Here is a 26,465-nt window from a genome sequence, read left to right on the forward strand (position 1 = left end):
TTTTCATGTGTAGCCATCAAAATGAGATGATCTTTTGCCAACAAGAGAAGAGTAAAAATAAAACGTCTAAAACGGTAGTAGTTAGGTAGTAAGTTTGGAAGGAATATGTGGACAACTGAATAAGCAGATCCCAGTGAAGGTATAGGTAGACACAAATTGATTATTTAATCTGCTTGGTAAGATACATTAATTTGTTTATGAAGTAATTTGAAAGGGGATAAAATATGGCAAAAATACAAAAAGTTTTATCAGCTTGCACTGTATTTATACAGGAGAATACGCTGCTAAGGAGCTCTATATAAGTTACAATGCTGTGTATTCTGTATCACTGAAATGAGAAGAATAGTGTGTCAAGATGAAAGATGGTGACAGCTATTGACAACTGTTAACAAACTGAAGAACTGAAGAAATACAAAGAAGTGTAAATGTTAGGTGAGATGCTTTGACACCAACAAAAAGATTTAAAAAAATAATCAGCAGTTCCAAATCTGAGGCTGCTCTCCCCAGGTGAGGATGAGGAGTTATATCATGTGGAGAAGTAGAAGTATCTTGTAGTCTACTTCATAATTGGGGGTAGAAGATATTGGCAGACTGACCAGCATATTGGGTTAGTAGCAATGGTTCTGCAGACATTGTACTGAACTGTTTCCATTTTCACCTATGGTCATCAGTTCTTGGTAGTGACCGAAAGTATAAGATCACAGCTATAGGGTCTTTCACACAGTTGGTATGATAAATCTCTAATATATATTGAGAAACTGAGTAATCTGAGGCAATCTTTAAGTACACCACTGTTATTCTGTTTTAGAGGTGTCAGCTGAGATTGTCTGGGAAGTTTGTGAAAGTAAAACAAAAATGAAGGAACAACCAGCACAGCACGGCTAAAAACAACTGAAAATTTATTAAATACAAATGTAAATGCTTTCGTGCTTAAGCACTTCTTCAGACTGTTCAAACAACTCAAGTGCCAACTTTAAATACCATTGTAAAACATAAAACAGCCAATGAACCCTTAGTAAAAACTTAATAAAAGCAACTGGCAACCAAACCAACCAGTTGCCTCGACAGCAAATTAGTGCTTAATCCTACATCTCTTTAGGAAAGGACCTAGGGAAGTATTTTCATTTAAACCAACATTTTTATCTGCTTGCTAAGTGTAAGTGTTGATCTATTTTAATTAGTTGACCCCAGTTTTATTAAACAAATCTCCTCCTCTAATATTCTTAGCAGTCAGCTGAATTACTGTAAAAAGAAAATAGTTACCAGAATGTAAACTAATATGCTTATTCAGAGCATTAGAGCTGACATTCCTTCTGATATCTTCAATGTGCTCCAGAACCGTCTCCTTAAGGCTACGAGTGGTCATCCCTACATAAAAACTAGGACAGCATGTACAAGTTGCTAAATACGCCAAGTGTGTACTTTTACAATCAGCATAGAACTTAAATTCATACTTAATATTAGTGGTAGGTTGAACAAAATAGGGAACATCAGAAATAATGGGGCAGTCCAAAGCAGAATGTAGTAGATACAGCATTATGCTGTATAAACTACTGCATATGCAAAAATAGGCATGATGATTGAAGAACGGAATTGGTATGCCTATTGTAAATCCAGCATTGCCCGCAGCAACTTATCTGGTTGACTGTAAAATGCAAAGGTTAAAGCTATAAATTTCTCCACTCTTCTAAGCAGAGGAAACAAAGACAACTGTCATACAGAATAAAAAACTCCAAAAATATTTTAAAACTTAGTCCATATTTACCTCCAAGATGTTAGAAGTCTGCAGGCATCATTTCCTTAACAGTAAGATGCATTGAAAATGTTGTCCTTTAGTAATGGGGTCTGTAGACCAGATTGTAATCAGCTAGGATACTAGAGTGAGAAGAGTGTGAGTACTGCCATATTGACAGAGTATGCTGAGCATAAATTAAGACATATGTGATGTATGGTGTAGGGAGTAGTTAGATGTTCAAAACTAAGGTTAGGATGGATGTCTGAGAGCATCCTTGAGAAGGAATAAGAGGGAAGGTATCAGTGGAGGGGTGAAAGATGTGAGAAGGAAGAAACTGTGACAGGAAACAGTTGAAAAGAGAGACAGGAAAATTGAGACAGAGGAAGGAGAGAGGTGGAGTGGTTTGAGGATGAGAGTGGCTAATAGGACTGGATAGTTAAATGGGTGGGGTGGTGTTTACATATGGGCCTTGAGCTATTTAATCAGGGGATGTACAAAAGTAGAGCCACGAGTTGGTGAAGTGTTGTCTTAGTAAAGTTGTAAATCTATTTACATTGCACTGCTGTCAAATACTGGTGGGAATTGCATTCCAGATTTTAGAGGCATAGTTAAGAGTATAGATTCTGGCCAACCCAGATTTCATGATCTGGTTATGGAATTTTTTTTTTCCATGGAATGGAGAGGTCTGATTGGGGAGTAAGGTGCTATGTTGTGTAAGGTAGGGCGACCAGAGGTTTGTATACATTTGTGAACAATAGCCAATTGGGAGATATCTAGATAGTATAGGAGTTCATACCACTGTAGTTGCTTTAAGACCACTAAATGGTGAGAATTAGATATATGGTTAGCAGTAAATCTTGCTATTCTGATATAGCATTGTTCAATATCAGAGAGGAAAGATTGTTGAAGCTTGTTGAATGTAGGGGAGGCATATAACAGTGAGGGGAGGATAAGTGTAGAGGCTATAGATTTTTTCTTGTGTTGTTAGTTAAGAAGTTTTTTCTCTGATATAGAAGACACAGGTTTTGCTGTGTTTTTAATAGCTTGTTGGATGCATATGACAAGATTCACGGGTTATTTATAATGATGTCTAGTATTTTTTTATGGCTGGCAGGCCCTCTTCTTGTGCTGGCAGATGAGATAAAAACATTATTTTTTGTAATGGAGAAAGTTTTTGTTGTAAAGAGTATAAGCTTAGTCTTGTTGGCATTTAATAGAAGATATGATTTATTGAGCCAAATCATAAAAGTAGAGAATGCTTTGGGGTCTTTTTTGAAGAGCTGCAAGGGTTTCTGCAGTGCAGACAAGCATGGCATCATCTGCATATTGAACAAGAGAATAATCATTGGTAGGTCTGTGAAGGCCATTGATAAAAGTATCGAAGAGTATAGGACCTAATATAGATGTCTGTGGTAGACCTACTGGCATGGGCAGGGATGTGGATAGATCTTTCTGCCACTTTTTTGTTTGTAGTCTGAGAGATAACTATGGAACCATGTTAGGAAGTAGTAGTTTAGAACTAGGTAGGACAGGTGAAGAAGGATATTTGGTGAGATATGGTATCAAATGCTTTTGACAAATCTAGGAAGAGAGAGGAGACAAAGTTTCCAGACTTTCTGTGGGTAATGACTTGGTTAGTGTAACTACCTAGTGCTGAAATAGTGCTATGATGTGGTCTGACTCCATCCTGGGTTGATGAGAGGAGGCTGATGTCAGTTAATTATTTAAAGAGTTGTGCCTGAATGCATTTTTCCAGAATTTTTGATAGGGGAGAAAAATAGCTATGGGAAAGTAGTTGTTGATTTGGCAGTTTCTTCTCTTGTATAGAGGTATGATAACAAATTTTTCTTCTGGATGCTATCAACATACTTTCTTGTATGGAACTGTTTATTAAGATAGAAATGAGGTATGCCAGGGGGTTGGAGGCTGTGTAGAGGAATTCTATAGGGAGGTTGTTAGCAGAAAATGTGGCAGGATTTAGTCTTACTAGCATCTTTTTGATGACAGATGTTGTGATGGCATTTATCTATTTGTCAATCTCTCTCTCTCTCTCTCTATATATATATTATATATATATATATATACATATGTAATACATGCACACACATATGTGTGTGTATATATATATGTGTGTGTGTGTGTATATATATATATATGTGTGTGTGTGTGTGTGTGTGTGTGTGTGTGTGTGTGTGTGTATATATATATATATATATATATATATAAAGAAAGAGAGAGAGGTATATACATATACATGTATATATATATATATATATATATATATATATATATATATATATATATATATATATAAACACACCAACAAACTTATATATACCAATTTTGGGGTTACTTCTCCTTAGAGAAAAGGGAATATTCCAAGAAATGTCACTTTTCTACTTAATATATGTAAGTCTGGATTTTTGATCATTCAGACTTCACATTCCTGGACTCAATATTGTGAGTCTTGACAATACAAGTGGTTACCAAGATATTACAATGTCTACACACACATAATCTTATGATAATAAATACATTGCCAGACACAAGCATTTAACATTAACTTTTTCTGGCAATTAATTAAATTAAGCAATTTGAAAAATGTAATCTATAAACATCTGTACATCTGCATAATGAAGTTCATAATAAATGGTTCTTAACAGACAGATGACATACAGAAGAGTTGTAACAGTATATCTGGCCCTGTCACTAGCAGTAGCTATAATATTTTATTGAACTGTCTCCCTAACTTATAATTCCAAACAACACCTGCACAGTCTCACAGGCAATGAATTGCATCTCAGAATGTTAACCCAGAGTGACCGTAAACTTGGTACACCTCAAAAGCAAGGTAAACATTTAAGTTAACAGCTGCTGTCTGTATATGAAACAGCCCATCTGACTTTAAGTTTAAATTTAAAGTTTCTTGTCTCTATAGCCACATAACTCTGGGAAACTATAGTACAAATATGGTACTGCATACTCTGACCTGATGTAACATTTCAAGAAACACAGAGCTTTAAGCACTGCAAATATAGCTATTCTGCTATAGTATTGTTCAGTATCAGAGAGGAAAGTTTAGTTTTTAGCAGCCCTTCTTCACTCACACTCGAAACGATTACACATTCTATACATTTTCTTTTTTTAACATTCTATGTATTTTCCATGATGCAGATTTGTGAAAAGAAACAGCTACAGTTTTTTTTATGAAAAAAGTATGTTTGTCTTAGCCTACTTCAGCTTTCCTGTATGTTTTACTGAAAGCCAGTTGCAGCTTCACTCAGTCTGTCACATTTCCTTCCCTTCTTAAACTCAAGTGAGTTTTCTTGTGACAACACCAAAATAAGAGTGGGGGTTGCAGATTCTTTTTGAATTACACTACTTGGTCTCCTGTTTTGACAGACCACCTGGATTTGCATTATTGACAGCATTCCAGCACTGGATGTCATATAATAAGGCTGTAATCCCAGAACCCCTCTGAAAAAGTTTTCCATTATGCCACTGACTCTCTACACAGACTTTGAAGAATTAGAAGTGCTGCAGTTTTCCTAACATGTAAATAGGGTTGAAGTTTTTTGAGAGCCCAAACTATTTCCATACTTTTGTTTTCATTATGTGCATAGGACTTTCCCTTAACTTGAGTCTATGACTAACACGTTACTGGATGAGCCTCTCCCTTTGAAGAGAGCTGGTCAGGTACAGTTCTCAGTTTGTAGCTTAAAGTATCCACCTACATGATAAGTTGTCTGTAATCATGAATAATCAGTACAGGCGGTCAATGAGCACACTGCTAACAAGCCATTGTACAGATAATTGTATGTGACCTGTTTTTTTTTTTTTTTTGGTAATGTCTGTGGTTGGAGTCGCTATCTTACTATTGTGAGGAAAATCTTTCTGCAAATGCTACCTACTTTGAAGAATGACATTATCTGCATTTTGGTAACATAAGTAGGCCATATCTTGATAGCCACCATTATCCAAGGGCTCTGTTTGCCTTTTATCATTATCCACCTGATGAGAGATGTAAGTTAATTCTTTATTAATGAAGGATCCTGTTATTCCTGCCATTTGTGGGATATCCAAAGAACAGAAACTTTGTAATAATCTTCCTTTTTTACCTCATTTTGGCTACAGCTGAATCTAAAACCACATTGTTACCAGTTTTTTATTTATGTAAAGTTATAAAGGTTTTTGACAGCCCTTCATATATTTAAAACTCTTTAGGCCAGATTCATTAATGCCTACACTAAGTGTATACATTTTGGATTGAAGAACATCCCTACCATATTGTGTGCACTTTCTAGTCACTCAGAAAGATTACATTAAGTATACATGTAGACTACACTTTGTGGTACCCTTTATGAAGCCCCCTCACTATCTAAGGCTGCAAGAAAATCAGTAGGAAAACTAAAATTAGGAGGAAAAATTGTGAGTTATGCTTGTGTTGTCTGTTTACTCAAAACAATGTACACTTAGTATACACTTAGTGTAGGCATCTATGAATCTGGCCTATTGACTATTTTTAGTGTTCTTGTTAATATCAATTATTTTGATGATGTTTTATTTATTAATACAGCTATTAAAGATTTATTTACTGTCATTCCACATTCAGTAGATATGAAATGGTTTATAGAAGTATTAACATTTAATGAAACAATATTAAGCACTGCTATTAGATTGATGTTTTATTTTGAGGATATTTCCTTCAGCTTAGAGCAGTGGCCATGGGTACTGCATCAGCACCCATTTTTGCTATCATACTGTGACACTGTAAGAATTTCATTTACCAGCCTCATTTACAATTGTACAGGTGGTATCTAGTAGTGTTATGGATATTGATATTTATTCAGTACTTCAAATCCATGACACATATTTGGAATATGTTTACAATAGTTCTACTGGTTTCCTTAACACCACATATGCAACAGTTTTTTAAGAATATTGACAGTAAAAATACAAATCAGCATTATATAGAAATGCAACATTTTCCAGTGCATATTTGCAGTATGATAGTTGTCATCCTTCATATCAAAAGAGAAACTTGGTGAAAGGCTGCATAGTTAGGGTGCCCAGAAATGGAAAGTGTCTTTCAACAATGACTATTCATGTAATAAATTGAAACAACCACCAAGAGTGATACATAAAACAGGCAGGAGTGTAAAAATATTGTAGAAAATTATAAGTACAGTGACAGTATTATTGCATGCTTAAATGTGGGATGTGTAAATAATGCAAATTTATTAATGATGGAATGATCACTGCAGTACTGAAGTACTCCAGGGTAATATCCTGAAATGAGAATTTTAACAGTAATACTAAATGAGTACTTTATTTAGCAAGCTGTATCTTCTGTGAAGCCTTTATGTAGATAAAACAGAGAGACAATTGACCTATAGGACTTAAAAGCACTATTACAGTATTAGAAGAAAGACATTAATAATGGATTTAGTAAATATTTGCAATCCATAGGAATTTCAAAAGATTTTTATTTTTTATACTGAAATAGGTCCTAAAGGTTATTCAAATGGGATGTTGGGAAAATAGGTTGGAGTACAGAGATTTAATCTGACAACTTAAAGGAAAACTCCACCTTAGAACTCAAAAAACATATTTTTTTCATTGTATCTTTGTTTGTGAGCTATTTTAATGCCTCAAAATCACTCCAAGTGCTTCCTTTACAATTTTAATGTGTTTCTCTCAAAATGGCGAATGATGGGTCCTGCCTTGATAATGTGATCTTGTTTTCTTGTTTTCATTCCTTCTTCCCAGAATACATTTCAAGTCCTCTTTATATGACTCATGCTAGACATAAGGAAGTGGTGCTGTTTTCTCATGCCATTAAGGTTGAATGGCAGGACTGTGAAGCACTATCATCTAAACACACCTTCTGTAACAGAGCTGCTTTTGTGTTTACCTGACTGAGCCAAATGTATGTGTCTGTTCGAGTTTGTTTTATATTATAAATAGCTGTTAGCTACTTGCAGTAAAAGAAAGTAGATAAATAATAGGTTTTTGTAAGAGGAGTCTTTTGCAGTCCTAAAATATTTGACAACCCCTGCCCCACACTCTCATGCCAAGGTGTGAAAACTCTCACTGGAGTAAATGATCCTTGCTGTACATTTACAAGTGACAAATAGTAGGACTCTAAACTTTGTCTGCTACTTCCAAATGCCTTCAGTGGGAGGATTTTTCTCTCTCATGAATGATACAGAATTAAAATGTGCTTTACTAGTTCCTCAATTATTCTGTCGTGTTCACCCTCCTTTTTTTTCTATTTCATATTTATTTACACTTTGGTAACCAGGAAAGTGAACTTGTCCCAAGACCCTTTTCAGCCATGACTTAGGCTACATTGTCAAATATAATAGCAAGTATTAAATGCATTTAGCAATACAATGAAAACATATTGACATAAAGACATTGACCATGATTGCATGTGCAACACATAGCCAATGTGTGACAGTGACCAAGTAAATCAATGAGCAGCATCTACTAGAATGTATATATTAATAATGCTTAATTATACTATGTTGTTTATTATAAATAGTTCATTGTAGGCACACATATTTCACACACACACATATACATATACATCTAATATATATATATATATATATATATATATATATATATATATATATATATATATGTGTGTGTGTGTGTGTGTGTGTGTGTGTGTGTGTGTGTGTGCGTGTGTGTGTTTATGTGTTTGTGTATAAAGCACATGTGTATAAAAGCATATGAGTGTATGTGTGTGTGTGTGTGTGTGTGTGTGTGTGTGTGTGTATGCATTTAAACATAGTTAAGTACTTCTGATTTCATTTTCTAAGTGTTTTTAATGCAAGGACACATAGTAAATGTATGATAAAGTCAGTTTAGCTGTATATTATGGTTGCCATTAATTGTCACATTTCCTTTGTGGACTACAAAATGCTAATGTACTTTAACAATGTAAGGACTGGCTCAAAACCAGTGGGAATCTCTTACAATAGATATGCATGTACCAGATATAAACCTCTGGAAGGATGTCACAAAAAAGCATAAAATACCTTTTTATGAACAGTTACTGCGGTGGTGGTGCTGCGGTAGCATTGTCGCCTCACAGCAAGATGTTGTGCCGTTCGATTCTCAGCTAGAGTGTCTTCTGTGTGGAGACATATGTGAATGGGCGTACCTTCGTTGAAGGTTGTGCATCAGGGCTGGCAAACTCGGCACATAAAAAATCTACTGCCAATCATTAGCAGACCGGAGTTTCCGCTGCGGTGACCCCTAACTGGGAAAAGCCGAAAGACACAAACAATCTGTGCACCTAGTTGATAGGGTTGCTACTTGACTCTGTTTCTGCAATTCTGGCCTGTGTGTGGGGGCTTGAAAATGGTAAATGCATTGATAGTTTACAAGAAAAAATATTTTCTGACTTTTCTCTAAGTGTCACAAAAATCTTTGAGACTACGTTTAAGTTATCTTAACATATAAACTATTATAAATAACATTTAAAGCTTAGCATTTCAATACTGTGTTGTTGCGTATGTAAATTTGTCATAAGAGTTGATAATTGCCTTTAAACCCTGACTGATCTAATTGCTTTATTTTGCTATGAAAAGGGAGTGTTAGGTTCTCCTCCCCTCTGCAATAAAAACAGGGGAAAACAGTTCCACTACTTTCTGTCTTTGTTTATATCATTTGCTGTGTTCCTGTCATTAGCAGGATTAATTACCCATCTAAGATTGACAGCAGTACCTGACAGGGTAAACTACAGGTTTAACTGTGTCTATGATATGTCATGCAGGTGAAGACAAATTTCTCTGCAAAGTATGTGAGAAGTTGAGAGTAAAAAAAGTAGGTGGGCTTTCACTTCCTTTGACTCCAATGCAAGGAAATAAAAGTTTTAAAAAGTACAAGCAGATTTTTGGTATCTATACAATGCTGGAACCATATTATAGGGAGAAAATAAACATAAAAATTGAGTTAAACTGTATATGAGGGTGGAGTTTTACTTTAAGGTGAATGCCACAACAACGTTTGAATTAAATGAACATATTACTGTTATTTGTGTGCTTACAGAATGTGCATATAAACTATAAATTTACATTATGATTTTAAATGTTAAAGTTCACATTAATTATGTTTATTTCTGTATTTTATTCATGTGTTTTTATTCATCTGATGATGTCATACAATTTTCAATGTAATTTGATTTATTGCTAAGCAATATAAAATGGTGATTTTATTTTTATGTTTATTGTTATGATGAAGTCCATAATTGCTTAAAGGGTAAAAGCACTCTACAATAAATATTTTTTACCTTCATTAATGAGATGTTTTACTATTTTTGTGTACTTAGTACTTGGTCCAGAACTTTTTATTCACTCACCACCCTACTGATATTTTGCATATGTCCCTACCTGGACAAATTGAAAATTGCAATATTGTTATTCAGGTTAGTATGCAGTGTCCAGGTCCTGCTAGGATGAGATCTTCCAGTCCTTGGAAAGTTTTTGGGGAACTTTTCATCCAAAAGGGTATTTTGGTGCCCAAGCCAAAAGAGTTGACATCCCTCTAGCTGAAAGCATCAAGATTACCTGCCAGTAACTCTTACTCAAGTCAGTAGTGGTCAGATACCTGATCTTTCTGAGCTGTTCTGAAGATTCATCTGTCCTAAGCATGAGGTATATGTATTTGTTTTGCATGACTATTTAATTTTCTGAAGTGTACATAAAAGCTTATGCCCACATCCTTTTTATGTACCAATGCCACCAGTGAGATCCAGTTACTGTTGGATTATTAGATTATTGTCAAATTCAGCATATCTTGCAATCATCATGGTCTGCTTAATTTGTTGAGGCACCTTAAAAGAAGCCTGTTTGATTGGCTGTTGTGTTTCTGTTTTCACATGTTGCTCTACTAAATGGTACATCCTGGCTTAGGAGTCAACATGTCCCCAAACTCTCATAGCACTGCTCAGATGTCCTGAACTTGCATAGTGGATAGCTGCTTTGACTGTAATACCTCATGCACTGAGGTATCAGTTCAAGCCTCACTGCTAACACACTGCACTTACTTTGTATGAGTGTCTCTGTATCATGATAGGGCTTCATTATATTACCATTGTACAGTCTGTGTTTCTGCCTCCTGCCTGGGAACTCTACTACATAATTAACATAATGTACCTTCCACATAACAGTGAAATGTCTGTTCTGTGCTGCCTACCAGTAGTGGGTCATCAAACTCATTTACTATTAGACACTCAGCAAAATTTTCATCAAACTTTGCTACCTGCTTGTCTCCCTACTCTACTTCCCTGACCAAGCAAACTGGTTTAAAATTAATAATAGCAATGTCTGATACAGTATCACTCTTAGAACAGGTTTCTTTACTCTCTACCAGGCTATGTTACAGAGACTTGTAGTAATCTAGAGTAGATGCAATTTGAAGACAACCCACCACTACTCTGGTGCTATCTTTTTTAGCATCCTCACATGGCTTTTTGTCACCCTTTTACTGTTGACATTTGTATCACATAATCATCTTGGTTACATTGGAAACATTTAACCCCAAGACTTTAATGTGTACTAGAACCAGTGGTTCACCTTTTGTGAAGCCTGCATTGAAGTTTTTGACTGTCCATATGGGTTCCCTTGTACCCATATGAAGAGCTCTATTCTTGTATAACTGTAACAAAATGGCTAAATAGAGGTCACACTTTTTGTTCATTTCCTCAGAAATATCGCACTTCTCATCTGTTAACAGATGTTTATGTTTCTTATGTAAAATATTGCATGCTTGCTTCTTTATTATAAGGTCTCCTGACATTTAAAAAGTAGTAATTTGACAACTGCTTACACACCTATTAAAGTAGGTCCTTATTTATGGAATGAAATTACTGATACTATTTTCTGGTTTTCTTCTATGTTCTTTACACTTTTTAATACACTGCAGGTGTAAAACATTAAGAAAGTGCATTTTTTTGACTTTCAAGTAGTCCAAACAATAAGTCAGGCATTTTGGCAAACTATGCATTTCCTTACCCACGAGCAGAGGACTTAAAATTCTCACCCATCACCCCAGGTTAGTTTGGTACAGGTTGTATTTACATTCAAACATCCACAAAAAGTCCTTCCCATCTTTATACTAGGAAAACAATTTATGACTTTGGCAACCAGGACTGGATTTTCTGTCCTGCAACTCACATATCTTTGATAAAGAGTTAGTATTTCCATTTTATGATGTCACTGTTTTTTCTTTCTTGTTGCTCCTTCTCCTTTCTCTTTAGCTTTAATCTGTCTCTGGTCTCACTCCCTTTCTTTCTGTTTTCTCCTTCTCTTTGTACCTTAAACTGTTTCATTCTGTCAGCTGCTTCAAACGTGTCTTGTTTACAGATCTAGCACTAGTTTTTTATTTCAGACTATATTTCATGATCATCTAAGAATGGACTGAGTTGCTTTGCTGCATTGGCTGCACTCACAGCTACTACCAGCTTTTCTTCAGGCATTTTTTTCAAAATCTGTAGACTTTATTTTGCTTTTTTCCTAACTACTCTGTATAAAAAATAAAATGTCTGATGAGCAAGGTCTACTGTTGTATAATTACCTTGTGGCTGCAAGGGTAAGCACACTTTTTGGTGGTCAGTATCCAATCCAGTGTGGACTACCTGTTGGTGCTTTTGTTGATTTTGGTGGTACAGCTTATTTGTTGAGTGAGTGCCCTTGGGGTTGCTGCTGTTATGGATTGCCAGTTTATATTTAGGTCATCTAAGATGAAGGTTTCTGGTGGGATGTTTTTAGATATCCAGTGTAGGATATTTTTGGCTATGGTGATGTTGTTGCCTGGTGGGATGTATACTGCTGAGATACAGACACATTTCTTTTGGTTAATTTTGAGGTATGGAATCAGAAGTTCTGTATTATTAAATGTTTGGCTATTTAGATGGGCTGGGGTTATTACTCATTTGTTTTTATAAATAAGAGTAATACCACTTGTTTTTTTTAAGCTTTCTACCCATTCTGAGTATCTTGAAACCTGGGGAAATAATTTTGTTGTGAGTTATTTCTTGTTTTTAGCCAGGTTTCAGTGGCAATTAGAATGACTGGGGAAAAAATTTAGACATGCATGGATATCATGAATATTGTTAAAGATACTTCTGAGGTTAATGTTAAAAAGAATAAGGTTAGATTCATTACCTGATGGGAAAATTGTGTTGGGTGCATTTGAAGTAATAGGTTGGCCATGGTGGGTTTTTATGATATTATGTTTCACTCAGTATTTTTATAATAGTTTTGAATTACTTGTGATGACCCTCTACTGGACCATTAATCAAGGAGCCTCAATCCTCACCAATGGCAACAGTGGGGGTGCTCGCTGAGAGGATGAGAGGTACACACACAGTATTTCCAGATGCAGCTCTCTGCATCAAGTGCAATTTCCCCTAAAAGCACACAGAGACCTCTGTCAGTCCGGGGCTGGTTTCTCCCTCTTTCTCCAGATCCCCAGTAAGACTCCCCACAGTTATAGAGTTGAGATCTCAGTGAATGACAACACCAAGACCTCCAGCACCCTCTCTGCCCAGCCAGTGCATCATGTCCCTGCCAAAGCAGCTAACGCACACACTGTTTGAAGTTTGATTTACTCACACACACACCTGAGAAAGGCTGGCACAGGTTTACTAGTTATGCCTTCTTCTGCCCAGACTATAAGTTAGTTTTCACTGCCACCAGTCATTCTTTATCAGCTATTTTAGGACTCTTAACAAAGGGTGTCCAATCTTTCTGTGTAATATTAATATTAATATTAATACAAATGGTAGTTTGACTAAGAGCAAGGCTATTAGGAGTGGCCCACACAGTGTCACCAAATAAATATACAAGTACTCTCAAAACTTAAATATCTCTACACAGATCAGCCACAATGAAAGGTTTAAATATATCTAATAATAAATAATAAAAGAACAAGACAATACTAAATATATATTCACAGTGACATCAGAGCTCAAAACCACAGGAAATATTTAAAACAACATTGAAGGACAGTCTCAAACAAATAAAGAAAAAGAATATCTAAACTAAGCTTCGCTATATTCCTGACTGTATCTAAGGGAATTATACTATTGTCTAGTAGCGTACTATTAGAACAGGGCAGATGTGTAGTGAATGGGTCTTCTTGTTGTCAGGTCCAAGACAGAATACAGAATGCTCTGTCTCACACAGAGACTTCTGAAAATAATATCTAAAATATTACTGCTGGGATAGCTTGCAGAATGACATAATTTCTGGTCATATGACTTCTAGTTCCCAGGCCAAAACTCCCATTGCTAGATACTGACAGCATTTAACATCTACCTGTAAAAATATACAGACAAGGGCTTTTGCTCAGATCTTTGGCAGATGCAGAAAGTCATAAAACAATTGCATTCCTTCATGCTTCAGAAGTAACAATTAGCTCACTCCAAGGATAATACAGAAAGCTTTGTACTACAGACCTTGTGTCTCTAGCTGCGATGAAAACTTGAGAGACAGCCTATTTGTTCCATAGCCTATAAAGTAATTTAATTTCAGATATTTTTCTAAAGTTTGCTAGATTGAGGTTAACCCTCCTGTTTTCTCTGTTAAGCATATACATTTAAACAGTTACAATAGTGCAGGTACGTTTCTCTTTTCTTCCAGTAGGGCACAGTGTGGATACATTTTAAACACAGCACTTTATAAATACCTTTTCAACACAAGTATCTGTACAAAGCAGTTTGATATACACATGACATACAGTTCTAATACATTTGTAACACAGGCATCTTGTATAAATCATTTTGATATTCACCAATGACATAATTATTTGCAAAATTCCAGATATCTGTGCTGGCAGTATCTCCTTTTGTCACAGACTTCTTTCTGCTGGTAAATCTGATGTTTTACTAACAAGTCTTACAGCTTTTGTATGAACTAGCTTTATTATACAATCAGTTTAGTTTCAGTACAGGCATATTTTATTATAATATGTCATGTTTAATATTTATATAAAACTGCTTTTCTGTTACATTACTACTATATGCTGTTGCATAGTATGACAGTTATTATCAAGTGAAATGTCATAACAAAACTGCTGCAGATATAATGCTGTTATACTTTAGTTGATTGTCATTGCTGAAGAGGCACACAGACCACATGTGTAAAATGAGAAAAGGGGACTTTGGATGGATGGATTCTTTTATGCTAGAGAGGGAGGGTTCCCACAGGAATTGTTAAAAAGTGAACTATTCCTTAAGGTGGAATATAAAAAGAAGGGCTATGGTCCCGTTAGTGAGAGAAGCTGATCCACAGAACTGTGTTTCTGGGCACTATGCTGCAGCAAAGCAGTAGCTATTTCAGAATTACCTGAAAAAGCCTGGACATCTTCCTGCAAGGAACTGAGAGGAAAAAAGCACCATTGCATGTGCTAGGTCCCACAAGAAGGACTACATGATTTTCTTTCTTTTTTTTTTGTCTGTTTATTCCTTTATTTTTTTAAGAATTTAAACAAAATTGATTCATTAGAATAGTCTGCAACAGCATTTATTTTACTTTGACTTAACAAAATTAATTTGTTTTTACAAATTGTTGGTCTTTTCTGTATTTATATATCTGTGTGTGTGTGTGTGTGTGTGTGTGTGTGTGTGTGTGCATAATATATTTGAGCTAGCTCTTTTCCTTTGATATCATTTCTGAAATCCTATTAGGTCATATCACATTATATACCATTCATTAATTATATTACTTGAGCCTGTTGCTTGAAACTTTAATTTATGGACTATAACAAAAAACAATGGACTACATTGTTCATTCACACAGATGTATTACACTTTAATGGTGATTATTCTCCCAGTATGTGATATTTAGATCATGCTTTGCTTTCTTCTTACTGCAGCTCAGCATTGCTGTACATATTACTGCATCTATGGGTGTTCCTAGAGTCTGAATAATTTTGTTTCTATACTTTGACCTCTTTGCACTTAGAAAACAATCTTGGTTTAATGGATCTCCAGGAGGAGAAATCTGTTCTACAGATGTCTTTTTCCATTTATGTGTATTTTCTGACTTCAGTTGTTTTTGTTTGTTGTAAATATATCTGAGTAACTCCTGCCATCTGCACCTCTAGAACTTTACACTGTTATGATGACATTACAACAGCATTTTACAACTTCTCCATATTGTATCTGACTTCCAAATTTCACAATAACACATACTGTTTATTGTTTATTTGTACTTTTTTTACTGCAGGCCTACTGCATTGCTTTTCTGCATGCTATCTGGCATGTATTCAGCTGAGTATAATCATGTGTGGAACCTTGTACAAAGCAACCTTCCTGATATCATTCATTTATCTTCCCTGTCCCTCACATTGCCATGACCTTTGTTAAACAATGATACTATTGGGCTATGGTGCCCTCATGGAACTATTTTCATAAATTGTCATGCCACACACATTTCTCTGCAGTCTGTGTCTCTTATATCTAGTTGCAGCCATTCAGCCAATATCTCTGCCCACCCCAATATGGTCATTTGTAATAAACTGCAGCCTCGCACTTGCAGTGCATTTCCACAGTGGTACATAAATAACATCCTTCTGAACCCCATAAATAACATCTCTCTGAACCCCATCCCCTGTATTTATACTGTGTTTCCTTCAGGTGTATAAAGAACAGAACAGTGAAGCTTTGAAAACAAGGTATTGAAAATGAATGTGGTAACTGCAGTGAAGCTTCTAATGGAACAAATAGTGTAGCTAATCAAAGACCGTACTGAAGAGGTATCAGCACAAAAGATGCAATAAATAAATAATAATGCAACCAGGTTCCTATAGAGCAAAAATGTATTGCAGAAACAGCAAACATACAATAAACAATCATTTTATGATTTTGTTCAATTGTCAGTAGTTGGGCTACTATCACTAAAATAATGTAGGATAAACGTGTGATATAAAAATCTGTTGTGGACCACGTGTAAGGGGCTGTAGAATGAGTGAATAAATAAACAAAAGATAGTATCTATAAATAAACAGGTAAATTTCTAAAGGTTATAGCAGGCAGAATTATGTATATAATTCATGCTGCATTCCGAAGGACATGCAATACAAAACACACTGAATGTAAAATGTCCTTGCATTACCTCAGTGATTTTTTTGTTTCTGTTTTTTTAGACAAGAAATTACTTCTATATTTCTTTATGCTTTTCTTGAAGACCATCTTTTCTCATCTAATGTCATTACAGGACCACATTTAGAGTTGGTGTATTGAATACTTCAGCTAGAGAAGTTATCTTATTATTATTTGTTGAACAGTTACATCGCTTTACATCCTGAGTGTGGGCACATGCCACTGTAAAAGAAGAGCAACAATAGAGCGTATCTGTTAGAGGTATCAATCAGAGAAACTAGTGACAGAAAAAAATTGGATGTTCTAAAGAATACAGGACTTGGATGCAAGCCTTTTTCAATTGTTTTTAAGTCTTGTTTAAGCTATCTTAAGCAGGTAAGGATGTCTCACACACACACACACACACACACACACACACACACACACACACACACATATATATATATATATATATATATATATATATATATATATATATATATATATATATATACAAATGAAAAGGAAAATAAGTCTGTACAGGGCAGGAATTTATTAAAATAAAAAGACAAAAGAAAATAATGTAATTGATGAATTATTTATTCTGTTATATTTTATAATATGAAACCTCCAATATCATTTACATGATAAGACAACATAAAACCAGAGGTCCAGTGTCTAGAAAAATTGAATTTCAACTGTGAGAACCACTTCTTTCTTTACTGACTAGAACATAAGTCAAATATTAGGAAACCTGTGTGCCTACAGCATATTTTCACCTATGTTTGATTTATATAACTGTTATGTTCATTGCACTGAAACCATGGTGAACTATTGAATAATAAGTAGGTTTCCTCTGGAAGAAATATTTAACCTTATTAATTGTATGAATCTGGTGCACCATTGCATGTATTAAACAATCAGGCCAGAAATGGAATAAAATAATGCACTGAATTTAATTTCCATTGTCATGTTAAGGTGTTCCAGTACAGATGGTGAATTGTGTAGTTATTCGGATTAAAGAGGTTGCAACTGTTCTCTTGGCATCTAAAGTAGTTTTAGCAGCTCACAATAACACTAAATGTAAAACATCTTCTGACATCGATAACAAAAGTTACTAATCTGTACTAACCTTCACATCACCAATGCTTCTGGCTCTTGTTTCTCAAAACATTTGTGAGTTTTCATTCTGTCTGCATATTGATAAATGGTGTGGCAACTATTTACTCAATATTAGACATTAAATGCTCTCATAATATCTTCATCAGTTCGCTTGGTTAAATATATTTCATCTAATTTCCTGTCGTCTTAGAGAAGATAGGTATGATCTATGCAAGATAAGAAGCCACGGATCATTTCTACTATCAAGCCAAGCTGGTGCTTGCTCAGATTTAATTACTTTTCTTACATCACTATAACTTCCTACGTGCTGGATAAAACATCTGCATGAAATGTGTAGCCAGATTAAGACTGCAAAATATATAGCCTACAGGCAAACATAATGAAATGCTCTAGGGTTCAATGGTACTCTTGAAAAATACAAATTTGTCCCTATGAAAAGAATGCATTTTTATATCAGCTGTTGTAGTCATTGCTTGAAATGCAACTCTTGAAATATAAATTATAGATGGAGGAGCACATTGAAAAAACAAAAAAAAAAAAAAAAAAGAAGCCAGGCTGCTCATAGTACTGAAGATAACTTTATACCATGCAGCACTTTGAATGGGAAAGCAAAACCCAAATACAACAGACTGACATTCATGTAGTCTATCATGCGGAGCAAAATCAGCAGCAAAACCGAAATTGCTGTACTTGGGTGACCACAGTTTTTACTGTGTAGGGAGACTTTGCAAGTATAGATGATAGTTGCTCTTCTGACACAAACAAAATTATTAATCAGCTCATAATTTGCAAGTAGATGTAAAACAATACAAATACATCTGAAACTTTGCAGACAAGGAAAACATTTCATCATTATGACTGCCATCATGCTCTGTGAACGTTTTTGTTTTTAATCCACTAATTATATGGCTCCACATAGGTGAGACTTGTTTTTTTAGCATACTTAGCTTGTCTGTATGCCACTTCTTTCTGTTATGACCTCAGCACACTTAAACTGATTTTTGTATTATTAATTAAATTTGGATTTAGTTAAATGTCATCAGTCTGTTGTCGTGGCGACGATTACAATGCTTAAGCAAAGATACAGTCAGAACACATTCAGGATGATGAATGTAGGACTTGAATGCAGGCAATTTGTCTGTTTTTCCTTCTACTGATAAGGCATGCTTTTCATAAAGAAACACCATTGTGTTTTATTGGAGTTATCAGTTCTTCTTGTACACCTGCAACACTGCTCTGAAAATTAAATCATACTGACCTAGTGACACAAGAACACAGTATATATGTTATTAAAGTGTGGTTTGTAGAACAGGCATCACACACTGGAAAACTAGATTAGTTAGTGATCTAGAGACATCTCTCCTTCCAACGTCCATGTTGAGTGGACTAATGACTGAACAGGATATCTGACTGATTCCTAATGGGTGCATTGATTTGGCATGCAATAGGCAGATATCTGACTGTTAAGTATCTGTGAAGCCAAACAGCTGTGCGCACAGTATAATACATGCTGCATGATGTTACTGCCTGTACCCATGCTGAGGTGGCATCGGTTTCTGTTGACCACTGGAGCCAGTAATTTAGGAAAAGGGTCTTGTCTGGCCAGATATATACTTCTGATTCATTTCCACCTCTGATCCTTCACCCTGGTTTATGTTGATGCCTGTCAGGCACTAAGAACCCTCACTGGGAATGAAGATATTAACTACCCAATCTAACAGAGAGAACTCCTTGGGGCATTTTGGAGGTAGTAAAAGGTAGTTGTCATGACAGGTAAGAAAGTGCCATGAGGTATCTGGATGGGGATACTGTGCTATTAATTTAGATTCTGGTGGCCTTAAGGTAGAGCCAGAAAAGGGAAACATGTTGTCTTAAAATTGCATTTAAAAAGGCTCTGAAATGGATCCGTTTTCCTCTTTTTTCATCTTTATGGGAGAAAACAGCTTATTAGCATACAAAAACTCTGCTGCACCTCCCTGCAGAAATTTGCTAACTGGCTTCAGTCACAGAAAACCGTTCTTGGACTGATATTTGTGACAAAAGCAGTCAGGGTAAAATGGTGGCTGAAACACGAAGTTCATTTATACCAAAAATTCCTGTGCTGCTTCATTAGAGTTGTGGCAATTGTTTTGTGTTGACTCCCTGGTCTGCTCCTTTTTAGCAGTATACACTGACCAGCTGGTTGGTGATGTGTGGCCACTGATGAAAAATCATGGCTTTTCTGTCCATGTGCTGCACAACACAATAGTAATGCAAACAGTATGGTAATGCACCTGCTTTAATCATAAACTGAGGAACTATTAGCATTACCGTTTAGCAAATATTACAAGAATAGAAAGTTGTTGTTTGTCTTTCGGCTTTTCACAGTTAGGGGTCGCCACAGCAGAACTCTGGTCTACTAATGATTGGCAGTTGGTTTTTATGGTGTTGAGTTGCCAGCCCGATGCCCAACCTTCAACAAAGGCACGCCTGTTCAGCACATGTCTTTCGAACACCCACAGGGAGGACATGCAGACTCCACACAGAGGGCACGCCCAACCCAAGCTGAGAATCGAACAGGAGAACCTCTTGCTGTGAGGCAACAACACTACCGCTGCACCACCGTGAAAGTACATTAGAAGAACAGAAAGTAAATAATGAAATTCTACCCACTGGTAAGCTTATGATATTCTGAAGCTTTGTTGTGCTTTATACATGCCCATTTTTTATCAGAATGATTTACTCGACAAAGCATTTTAATTCTTATGTATATTTAAATTGTTTACAGTATACTTTCAATGCACATACCAAACAATTATGCAGAAAATATTGACTTTTACACTAGTGCCCTGACAGTGCCTTTGTTTTGACATTTTAAGTGGTTACCTTGACAACAGACTCTGATGTCACACATGGAAGTCATGAAAAACAATTACCTACTTTCTTTGTAAATCTGATGGAATGTAATAGGATAATGCAGAAATAGAGTTTTAGTTTAGGACATTGATATTTTGGACTGTTGCTTTAACCATGTAAGTTGTTAAAACACCACATTTTGAAGACACTGTGTATTTCTTTCTAAAGTGCTGTTTCTTGCTGTGCCTGCCAACCACAAAACATTGTGCTGTATGAGTCCAGCCCATTCATTCTCCCATCTTTGGAATTTTCCCAGTGAAGGTAATATCAGGTTGTGGGGAACCATCATCCAAACACCCATGGCAGTGCTGGCATTTGGAGATTATATGTATAGACCTATCCATGCCCTGTTGGCTGACACATCACCTGTGTCACCACAGGGGCTTCCTGTACCCTCCACAGATGTGTGCATGCTCCCTGCCATCCACAGACACACCTGTAAGGGCTATCATCACTAGTCTGAGATTCCCACACCCATATTCCCCAATCCTGAAAACACTGGTAAAGTAGAAGCCTCCATTTGCATAATAGCAGATTGGCCTGACCGAGACCACAATTTTCCTTCCTCCAAAATGAGCAGGCTGCTCAGTCCTGATGTCCCCTGCCTGACTCTTACAACACCTGATTTGCTATTCAAACTTAAGTAATCAGTGTTGTAGCCAAGGCTTAATTTCAGAATGCCATAAAACCAAGCTAAAGACTCCAGATTTTTCTGTCAAGACTTAGTTTCTTGAAGAATTTCACAGCAATTAGCGCTGAAGCACCCTACTGCGAATCCTGCAGTCTTGCAGAATGGAGCTTGTCCATGTGACCACATAGAAATGTGAGGCCAGTAGTCAGACCAAAGAGAGATCTAAGAAGAGATGGGAAAGAAGGAGGACAATACGAGGCAGCAAGCAGAAAGGTGACAAATCAGGTGAGGGCAGTAAAGGAGCAAGACAAGAGTAATTTGGTAGAGGGGGTCAAGAACTGAAACTAAAATCTATTTGGTATACAAGACAAGGAAGGAAAGGAGAGGTAGACCATCAATTTGAGTAAGGATGTGCAGGCAATTACTGAAGAAAATAGAAGGGAGAGTGCAATGCTGAGAGGGTGAGAAGTAGGACAGAGTGAGGAGAGCAGTGCCTAAAGTGTAGGATAGAACAGTAGGACAAGGAGAGGGAATTAGTTGTCATAAATGAGAATAAACCACAGGAACTAGATGGGTTGCCTTCCAGGCAGCTCAAGAATCTGAGCCGTATATAATTATTTAACAAGCAGGTACACAGTACCACATGGGTTCTGTTTCAGTCACAACTTAGTTATAGCAATAAGCAAAAAAATAAACAAATAAGGAAACAAAAAGCAATGCAGAATGAAATAACAGCATTAGGCACACATTATAAGATTACATACAAGCATACAAGTAAATTATAGATGAGACTATGATACTTTTCAATTATTTACAGAGATTTTGCAATATTGTTTTGCTGCAGACAATCTAGACATACAGATTGTCACACTTCTTCAATAAATGTATATGACTGCATCAGTACAATTGCACTTGACTACCTGCAGTATTAGTTTTAACATTCTTTTAAACTCATAAGTATATTTCTTTACCTAAATGAGGCAAGAAAAGAGCCCCATAGACTTGAAACACTGAATGGTTCAGGAACATCTTGAAAAACAGAAGCAATGATAGCTGGTATCATCATGCGGGTCATGGGTTTTAACTTTTACACTCTTTGCAAAGATTTGCATGTATTTTGGTGAATCAGTCTGTAAATCACAATGCCTAGACTAATGATGACTGTTATAGGTGAGTGTTCAGAGTCCCAAATGACAATATTGCCTGTAGAAACTACCTTCTATTTACAAAGAAGTAACTGAGTTAATGTATTTGGTAATAAGTTAAAGAGTAGCAGTTTAAAGAATGATCCCTGTGTTGGGGCTGCTGTCAATCAGCAGACACTCTGAAATTCCTACATTGCAAGTAATTCCTGATTCATTCAAACAGTGTAGGTGCAAACGCTACAGGACAGCTCATCTAACATCCTGTATGAGTAATGCAATCAAGTGCTGTGGCTGAAACACTAGACACCATAAAAGTAAGCTGACCTTTATCTATGGGTATAATGACAGTGTAGGCAGGTCAGAAGATGTAGTGCAATGGCTTCCCATAAAGCCATGTTGTGGTCATTTAGCAAGTAATAGTATGCCAGTCTGTGCTGTCCCTACATTTTCAGAAATGTATGCAAGTTGAAGCAGCAATAAAATTAATCATCATGCTTTATTACAGATTTTAGGACCAGATGTAAATAGTGGAATTATATATGAAGACTTCCATATAGCTGGTGCTAAGTCAGTTTACAAGGACGAGTTGGTATTGTGCTTTAAATATGTTCTTAAGAATTTGAGGCAATGGCCATGAGTAACACGTTGGCTGTTCTCTGGAATTTTCTTGACCCATCTCATAACTACTGAAAGAGAACGCTTAGGTAATATTTTAGTAGTTGGTGGCTCTATTATCAGGCATGCAGAAACCACCCTCACCAGTTGGATAAGAATAAGGTGACAACTGTATTTCTGTAGTTCAGACCAGGGATATAACAAGGGCTCTTAGATCCCACCATCCTCGCAAATAAGATTATGACCAGATAGTGACCCATAGGTGGGTGAATTACCTTAGGTGCTCTACTCAGAAGAAGATGCGGAAGGAAATGATAGAGGTTGCTATGGATGTGTCTAATGCAGGAAAGATACTGGTTTTGAGTGGAACTTTGCCATCACCTAGAATGATGTCAAGATTCAAAGACCAGATAATCAGCATTAATAATTGGCTATGTAGCTGGCATCACTCTAAGGGAATCCATTATGTGTCATCTTGGGATGAGATGACTGACAAGCCTTCTTGCTTTGCCACGGATGGCCTGCACTTCTTGTACCAAAGTTTTCACATTCAGGTTAAAGCCTTTGCTGCCTCCATAGTTCCTTTTTTAGACAGTGTCCTTTTAAACCTAGTAAATTCTATTTTGAGATGCAGTTCTACTCAATGCCAGGAGTCTTAACAAAAAATGCCCAAACTTGAGTCTGTCCTGTAACATGACCAACGTTCATATATGTGAAGTTACAGAAACATGGTGTCAGTACAATGAAGGCACTCCCTCCATGCCTCTCAGCTATCCAGATTTTTGCAGAATGTTAATATTTTTGCCATATATTTTGCTCTGTTTTTCATACAATTTTTGGCTTTTTGGCAAATTGTTCAGGAATGAAGTCATTAAATAATGATTTACATTTGAGTTTCAGACTTCAAATCTTTAGAAAAAGCATGCTAAGCAAACCTGTTATTCTATCAACTTTCTAAGTTTTAAGAGCAATTTTAAAATTTGTCCCTGACCTTTGGCCTTTGCTCCCAATATTGTTGGCTTTGTCTAGATTACTTGTACTTAAAGGATGAGAGGTATGACTCCCTCTATTCCTGAGTATACTGCCTATCACATCTGCAGTTCTGCTGGCAATTGTGGGGCTTATCAACATTTATCATGGATATCATCACCTCACAAAAGATCCCTCAGGGTGCCACATTTGAACTCCTAGGGTCTGAATCACCATAAACAATGCTAATTACTACATCATAACTAGTTCTAGAACACCCTTTATGCCCCCTTCTGATGATCACCATTTTAACACATTAGCTGAAATCCACATTAAATTTAACACCTTTCTACTGGAGGATTTCAACTATACACCATCAATAAACTGGATGACCAACACAGCCAATGGTCAGCATGCCCACTGCATCCTTAACATTATATTTATTTATTTATTTATTTATATTTGTTTACCAGGGTAGTACACTGATGAACATTGACCAATTTCAGGTTCAGCCTGGATGAAATACAAAACATTTCACAAATGTTAACTTTCTTTTTACAAGTCTACTAGGGCTACCTTGCCCCAATATCCTTTATTTAGTTCTCATAAAGATGCCTATTTCTTGCACATCTCTATATGAATCTTCTGCCTTGGAAAATCAGACCATAAATTAGTGACATTTTCCTTTAAAATTGGTGGTCCCCCCCCACTGTAAATACTTTTGCATAAAGAGACATCTCAAAAGGGAACCATTTTCATTAACCTGATGACTCATATAAACTCAGCTGTAACTCTGATGGTTGCTATTGCTAAAGCTGCTGCCTATGCCTCTGACTTCTACTCCACTTAAATAGTCATAGTGATAAGGCAGTCCCTATCTGCACCAAACATAACGAAACATTTAAAAACAAACCTGTATGGTAAAATTCTTGTATAAATAAATTATATAACAATTGAAAGAAACTGGTTGACACTTATAAGAGGTCTCATTCTACCTATTTAAAGAATACACTTAAACAAACTAGGAAAGGTCTTAAGGGAACTATTAGAATGGTCAGAGCTGAGTATGAATTTAAAATAGCAAGCCAAACCAAAACTAACTACAAACCTTCCCTTAACTATGTCAGAAAGTTAAGAACTAACACCAAACAGTATTTGGTGTTAGTTCATAATAATACTATACAATCTGACCCAAATAAAATAGTTTACATCCTAGCTAACAAATTTAGTGCAAAGTTTACTCCACCCACAGTTATAGCTATTCCATAGATCCCATAATCCCGGCAACACAATTTAATTGCTATCGAACAAGTTTTCTCAACCATCTCAAAAACACCTTATCTGTGGGTCCTGATAATATACCACATTGCCTGATTATCAGTGCCAAATATAGCCTATTTCAACCCCTACTTAACCTCTTTAATATAAGCCTCTCCACTGGTTACATTCCTGAAGCCTGGAAAATGGCCACTGTAATGCCAATGCACAAGGGTGGCCCAGTCATGGACCCTGCAAACTATAGCCCCATTAGCCTCACTAGCACATTATTTCAGTCCTTATTAATCTGGGCATTAGAAATCTCTTAACTCTGGACCCTAATCAATTCGACTTTGTCAAAGGAAGTTCCTGCCTCTTTAACCTCATTAGTTTCTTTGAAAAAGTAACTGAAGAAGTATATATTGGTTATGCAGTGCAGACAGCATATCTGCACCTGACCAAGGCCTTTGACACTATTGTTCATGCTGGCATTATTGACAGACTTGCAAATCTCAATCTAAATTATTATGTTGTGTGATGGCTAGCTAACTGGCCGTCTGACAGAACCCATGTGTTTAGAGTCACAGGTGCCAATTCTGAAAACAAAAAATTTACCAGGGGTGCATCACAGACCTCAGTACTGGGTCCCCTCTTTTTGGCATCTGTTTTTCAGACCATCACGCCAGCACTCCTGGCCTGTGGTTATCCAAGTTTACAGTCAATTGTAAATTGAGGGTTATTATTTGATCTTTAGCTGATGTACAATTACTCCAATTTGGATTAGACCATTTTAACAACTGATGCAAGGACAATGGCCTCAAACTAAATGTGAAAAATGTAGCATATTTAATTTTAGTTAACAAAACATTTTCACTTACCATGTAAGCCATTTTTTTGCATGTAAGTCTGTATTTCTTCCGGGCTGATATTTGCTTTGCAAAACCTGCTTTTGGTCAGTAGCTATCCAAGGAGCAGATTTATTCTTGACTGGCTTGT

This window comes from Protopterus annectens, chromosome 1.part1 (genome assembly GCF_019279795.1).
Source record: "Protopterus annectens isolate FY-2018-M chromosome 1.part1, PAN1.0, whole genome shotgun sequence".
Classification (NCBI taxonomy): Eukaryota; Metazoa; Chordata; order Ceratodontiformes; family Protopteridae; genus Protopterus; species Protopterus annectens.